Below are 7,176 nucleotides of genomic sequence, written 5' to 3'. Positions count from 1 at the left end.
TATCTCATGCTGCTCCTTAATAAAATCACTCTGTGCTCAGGAAGAACTGTCTGAGACATTCATGCTACGTTTACGTCCTACTTTTGCTGTTAAAATCAGAGTAACCAGGAGAGAAACTGCAATTCATGGTGTGTGAAGAGATAAGATGTGAAGTTAATGTGAAGAGTTCCTGTGAAGTGAGCAGGTAGTCTGCCTCTGCTTCTTTTAAATCTTCCAGTTTCCTCCCACAGGACCAGACTGCTGCCATCATCAAAGGGACAGTTACTGTTAACTGTTCATCCTGAAATAAAAACAAACTTTGCAGAACAAACTCTATCGATGGAAATGAAGATTTACACTTAATTAGCTTGAATTCTTGACTTAATTTTGTGCTTTTAAAAAAAATGGACCAGATTCAGTGAATAATTATGAGTGCCAACGCCGAAGACATTAGACACACATATTACTCCTGTAATGGACTGTTTTTCTTCCGTTTCCGTCGTGAATTTCGGTGCGCTACTAGTCTAGCAGCGAATAAAAAGCACACCGCTGTGTGCGCAACGACCTCAATTGTTGTGCAGTGACATTTAGCTCTCATTAGTCAAAAGGAATTTTGGAAAAAGTGGGAAAATTGTGGATGGAAAAATGCATTGAAAAGCACATAATGAGCCCATTTTGGTGCTCAACAAGCACCAAAATGGCCTATTTTAGAGGCCTTATAACTCTGCCATAAAGCATAACACAGACCTCAGTCAAAGTTTATGTGACAGGAGACTCTCAGCTTTAACTGAACTAAACGGTTTGTTGACAGGGCGGGCAGTAGATTGGCACCCATAAAAAATCTTCAGAAATTTTCTAGTTCCCTATACTCCCTATAAACCAGTGAATAGTGCTGACCAACATGTCATTGGGGTCATCAGGTGGGAACCTCCTTTCATCAGTGTTTTGTTTCGTTGGGCCCACGACACCTCCAGGGGGCTAGAAGGTGATCACTGGCGTCCAGAATTACTCCCCTAATGCCAGCCATCACTGCTCCTCACACCCCAACAACCATCTTTTTTGTTTTTTTCTGATACAAGTGCATGTTTCATAAAACTGGCATGTTATGACACCACAGTCAATGATATCTATGAGTATGTTGCTGCTTCTTTCACAGTCTGTGTTCCAGTGTTTATAATTCTCTACACTTATGTTCAGATCCTCAAAGTCTGTTTTTCTGGATCCAAACAGACGAGACAGAAAGCTGTCAGTACCTGCACACCTCACCTGGCTTCTCTGCTCAACTTCTCTTTTGGAGTTTGCTTTGAAGTATTACAGAGCAGATTCAACATGAACAGTGTTCCAAACATGTTCAGAATATTTTTATCCTTGTATTTCCTTACTTGTCAGCCACTCTTTAACCCTGTTCTGTACGGACTGATTCAGATTCAGAAAACTTTATTTATCCCATCAGTGGGCAATTAGGTTTGCAGTCCCAGTCTCCATCAATCAACATTAAATAGTATAAATAAGAGAAATAGATAGATAAAACATATACATCTTAACACACACATACAGTCAAACACCCTGTCCTGTCAGTGATGAACAGCGCTCAGTAAATCAAATTGTCAGTAATACTCTATCCCTACACCTTATTTAATATTCTGATGGTTGTAGGAATGAAGGATCCAAAATATCTTTTTGTTTTTATCCTGACAGAATAATAGCGCCTCCCAGAGGGCATTAATGGAAATTCACCACCTAAAACGATGATGATCAGGCTGACTGATGATACTTTTAGCCTTTTGGACTGCCTGTTTGTTAAACAGAGCACTCAGACTGTTTAGCTGTGATCCAATAATCTTTGATGAAGTGTTAACAATGCTGCTGGGACTATTCTTGTCTTTGACTGATAGGCTATTGTACCAACATAAAAAAGAAAACGTTAAAAGACTCTCAATAAAAGACTGATAAAAGTTACGTAAAATGGTTTTAGAGACACTGAAGGAGTTAAGCTTCCTCAGCAGATGAATTCTCTGTTGTCCCTTTTTGACAATTGTCTCAGTGTTTACATGAAACTTGAGCTCACTGTCAAATATTGTACCCAAGTACTTGTAAGAATCAACGATTTCCACAGCCCCCCCATGTATGACACTTGCTATTGGTTCTGCCTTTGCCCTCCTGAAATCAATTACGAGCTCCTTTGTTTTGGCTACATTTAAATCTAAAAAAATATTGTCGCACCACTTCACAAATGATGTCAACGCTAGCCCATGACTGGAATGTGGACCTTGGAATAAAGATAACAGTGCAGTGTCATCTGAAAACTTGACTAGGGGGGGTATTCCTAGAAAGTAGCTAAAGAAAGCCAGGCTATAGCCGGAAAGCGTTGCTTGAACTAGCGCCATCTCCCATTTAAGCCTCAAGTCGTTCCTCGAAGACATTTTAGCTGCATCTCGGTGAGGCTAATCCAAGCGAGGCTTACACAGCCTGGCTAAGTGCGAGTGCACGAGGAACGTAAGAAGCCCTGACGAGTGGATGGTGGAAAAACGGAGACCTGTGTGAAAAGGAGAGCGAGACAAGAGCTGTTATTTTTTCGTCAGCTGAACAAATAATGCTGATGGAGCTGTATGAGGATTTTAAAAGTGTCATCACCAGAAATGGTAATACAGCTGCGATCAATAAAGCGAAGAAACGGCAAACAACTGCAGACAGACTAAATGCGTAAGTTATGAAAGTTTCATACCATTGTCAATTTTTAGACATTTATTTTACTGTCCTCTATACTTTCATTACCCCCTACCCGAACAAGGGTTTGAATCCCATTCCTACTTATCTTTACCTCTTCTATTTTTACCCCCTACCTGAACCATGGTTTGTATCCCCACCCCGCTCTGAGTGGTGTGCAGTTGGTGAGAGGCTGAGGTAGCTTGTGGTTATTTAAAGAAAAGATGGTTGTTGTGGTGTGAGGAGGGATGACTCTGGGACGCCAGTGATCACTCTCTAGCCTCCTGGAGGTGTCGTGGGCCCAACTAGACGAAACAATGATGATAGGAGGTTCCCACCTGATGACCCCAATTCCTTCTCCCACTCTGTGACGTTTCCTTCTCCCGCTCTGTGACGTTTCCTTCTCCCACTTTGTGACGTTTCCTTCTCCCGCTCTGTGACGTTTCCTTCTCCCACTTTGTGACGTTTCCTTCTCCCACTTTGTGACGTTTCCTTCTCCCACTTTGTGATGTTTCCTTCTCCCACTCTGTGACGTTTCCTTCTCCCGCTCTGTAACGTTTCCTTCTCCCGCTCTGTAACCTTTCCTTCTCCCACTCTGTAACCTTTCCTTCTCCCGCTCTGTAACGTTTCCTTCTCCCACTCTGTAACGTTTCCTTCTCCCACTTTGTGACGTTTCCTTCTCCCACTCTGTGACGTTTCCTTCTCCCACTCTTTAACGTTTCCTTCTCCCACTCTGTAACGTTTCCTTCTCCCGCTCTGTAACGTTTCCTTCTCCCACTCTGTAACCTTTCCTTCTCCTGCTCTGTAACGTTTCCTTCTCCCACTCTGTAACCTTTCCTTCTCCCGCTCTGTAACGTTTCCTTCTCCCGCTCTGTGACGTTTCCTTCTCCCGCTCTGTAACGTTTCCTTCTCCCGCTCTGTAACGTTTCCTTCTCCCGCTCTGTAACGTTTCCTTCTCCCGCTCTGTAACGTTTCCTTCTCCCACTCTGTAACGTTTCCTTCTCCCGCTCTGTAACGTTTCCTTCTCCTACTTTGTGACGTTTCCTTCTCCCACTCTGTGACGTTTCCTTCTCCCACTCTGTGACGTTTCCTTCTCCCACTCTTTAACGTTTCCTTCTCCCGCTCTGTAACGTTTCCTTCTCCCACTCTGTAACCTTTCCTTCTCCTGCTCTGTAACGTTTCCTTCTCCCACTCTGTAACCTTTCCTTCTCCCGCTCTGTAACGTTTCCTTCTCCCGCTCTGTGACGTTTCCTTCTCCCGCTCTGTAACGTTTCCTTCTCCCACTCTGTAACCTTTCCTTCTCCCGCTCTGTGACGTTTCCTTCTCCCGCTCTGTGACGTTTCCTTCTCCCGCTCTGTGACGTTTCCTTCTCCCACTTTGTGACGTTTCCTTCTCCCGCTCTGTGACGTTTCCTTCTCCCGCTCTGTGACGTTTCCTTCTCCCATATATTATTTATTATGGGTGCCAATGCCGAAGATATTAGACACACATATTACTCTGTTGCCAGACTCTTATTCTTCCGTTTCCGCCCTAAAGTTTGGCACGCTGCTAGTCTGTCAGCGATACTTCGACCAACATAAAAAGCACACCGTTGCGTGCGTATTGATCGGGAATGGTGTGCTTTTTCGATTGGCTCTCATTAGTCAAAAGGAATTCTGGCAAAATGGGAAAAAGGCCATTTTGGGCCTAAACGAGCTTGAAAATGGCCTTTTCAGAGGCCTTATAACTCAGCCATGCAGCACAGCACAGACCTCATTCAAAGTTTGTATGTGACACGAGACTCCTGGCTTTAACCGAATCGAAGGGTTTGTATATATCTAATGCAGCTTTGACACAACGGCAGTTTACGTTTTAGGGTGACAACATGTCAGGTCCTGCGTCTCTCCCACTCTACTGCTCACTCTAAATTTGAAATTGCACCTATTCGTCAAACAAATCTCTCTCATGTCCGAAATATCTTGCCGATCTGGACAAATTTTATCACAAAACGTAGGCATTTTTGTCCTCTTTCACACAATGTCACACTCATTGAGCTCTGCCACACAGATTTATCACAAATTGCCTCTGAGCGCAGAGAATTGTCCCTCCAACTGACGTTCCCTCTATTATAAAAGGCTAAAATGATAAAATCAATGTGTAATAATTATTTTAAAACTGCCATAAAAAACGAGCCCCACTTGGTAGCCAAATGAAAATTACACCGCTGGCTTCTGCTGTCCCTTGGGGCGCTCACGGTACAAAAATGATTCGGATACGACATTTACTTTTCGAGCTGTGACCGTTTGTTCGAGAAAGTAGGCGAAAGTCCAAAATAGTCAAATTTAAACAGGCGATAGTCTCTGTCAGGTTTTTGATGCAGCTGCTGCTCACGTGTTGACGAGCTGTCTCCTAGCAACAAGCATAACAGCCTGCTCTGGGCTGAGACTGCGAAACCGCCTACTACATACTACATACTACATACTGCATACTGCATACTACATACTACATACTACATACTGCATACTACATACTTTCAAACGGCATACTTATCGATCAGACAGTATGCAGAGTGTTTACACACAATGCATTGCGCTCCTACCCGAGCCGAAATCAGCCGGCCTGAAGCTGATTTCCCTTAAGCTCTAAACTCTGTAAACTTTAGCAACATTTGAAACATTTTCAGGCGAGAAAGTAGTCGTTTAGATCCCCAACGTGTTGAAAACCTGACAAAATACCGGCTATTTACAATTTTGCTCCCATGAATTCGGCGCTACTAAAGCTAGCCGCAGGGAGCTAATATACTTCCGGTTATTTTCACAAAATAAAATACCCGTTTCCTTTTATCATAGGGAAAGCCATTACCATACAATCAGTGGTTTTGTTTTGAAAACAGGAAGTGAACCTACCCTCGTTGTAGCTAGCTTTAAACTGCTGTTTTGACAGGAAATGACGATCTGCGACGTCAAGTTACGTTGCATCTTGGGTAGTTTGAGAATGACAGGTAACCTCATGATGAATACTCAACATTTCGGCAAATCTAGTATGCATCCGGGAACTTAAAAAAGTTAAAGTTAGTAGGAGAGGTAGGAGTAGTAGGAGTAGTATGAGAAGTATGCGGTTTCGAACACAGCCTGAGACTGCTTATGAGGGCAAAGCCTAGATGGAGCCGTTTTGGAGCCATTTTGGGCCTTGCCGATGCCTTATCCAAATACCCACAATGCAATGGGAAAGTGCATTGAAAAGCACTTAATATTAAGCACTTAAGCATATTTAAAATGGCATAAAAGCTGTATTTTACACAGGACCTTGATAAAAATGACATAAATGTCTCCTTCATTTAGGGAATGGCAGAGGCGCAAAATGGAATGGGAAAATTGTTTGAAAAGCACAAAATGAGGCCATATTGAAAATGCCATTAAAGCTGTATTTTAAACAGGACCTTGATTAAAATGACATAACTGTCTTCATCAGACCTGTTTTAGGAATTTTGGGTCATTTTGAAATGCCAAAAAACCTGTTTTTTAAAGAGGACCTTGATAAATATGACAAGGCTGTCTACAGCAGAACTGTCTTTGGAATTTTGGGTCTCGCAGATTGAAAATCACTTAACGAGCCCCAAAATGCATTTTAACCCTCTGGAGTCTAAGGCCTTTTCAGAGACTTTGAGGCAGTTTTCACCACCTTGACATTTTCAAGTATTTCAACTAACTGTAAACATCTATGCAAAAGTGGCACATATGGTTGTATTCTGAAAAGCCGAACAAAAAACAATATGAGAGTGAAGTGAATATAATACAAACAAGTTTTATTTAAATTGAGGGTAAACACAACTGTACAAAAAAACAAGTTTTAGAGGTCTTCAAACAGTGCAAGAAAACACACTATAAATATATCTAGCCAAGACTTTTGAAGGTTGAACCTTGTAAACAAAAGCGTTGGCTGCATAAAAGTACAAAGTGCAGTCAGAAATGTTTTTTTGTTTTCACACAAACTGTAAAAAAGTAATTGTAACTCCAGGCAGTGTCTCTGTTAATTGAATACTAATTAGATGGGTGTGTAACACCCCTGATTCCCCCCACCCCCCTGTCACTCTGCATGTGATAATTGTCTGTCACTGGCAGAACATTGCTGCCTTCCCCCACATGCAGGCTGAATGGGGCGTGTTCTCACCTGTGAATAGCCACTCAATCACCTGGTACTTTACATGTGAATAGCGATAGGTGTGGCCTAGGAAGCTGCTGCAGTCTGAGAGTACAGAAAATCCAAAGATTTTATATTTATATATAATAAAATATATATATATTTGAAAATTAGAAGTTTCAAGGTTTTCAATGGTGTCACTTATATGTTTGAATAACAAAAACTCACAGAGTTACAGATGTGTTTTTGGAGATGTGTCAAAAATCCCGGGATTTAGACTCCACACTGTTAAAATGCCAAAAAACCTGTTTTTTAAACAGGACCTTGATAAAAATGATAAAGCTGTCTTCTCCATTTTGGGACTGGGAGAAG

The sequence above is a fragment of the Odontesthes bonariensis genome, chromosome 9, assembly GCF_027942865.1.
Source record: "Odontesthes bonariensis isolate fOdoBon6 chromosome 9, fOdoBon6.hap1, whole genome shotgun sequence".
In the NCBI taxonomy this organism is placed as follows: Eukaryota; Metazoa; Chordata; class Actinopteri; order Atheriniformes; family Atherinopsidae; genus Odontesthes; species Odontesthes bonariensis.
Note: the sequence above shows the minus strand (reverse complement) of the source record.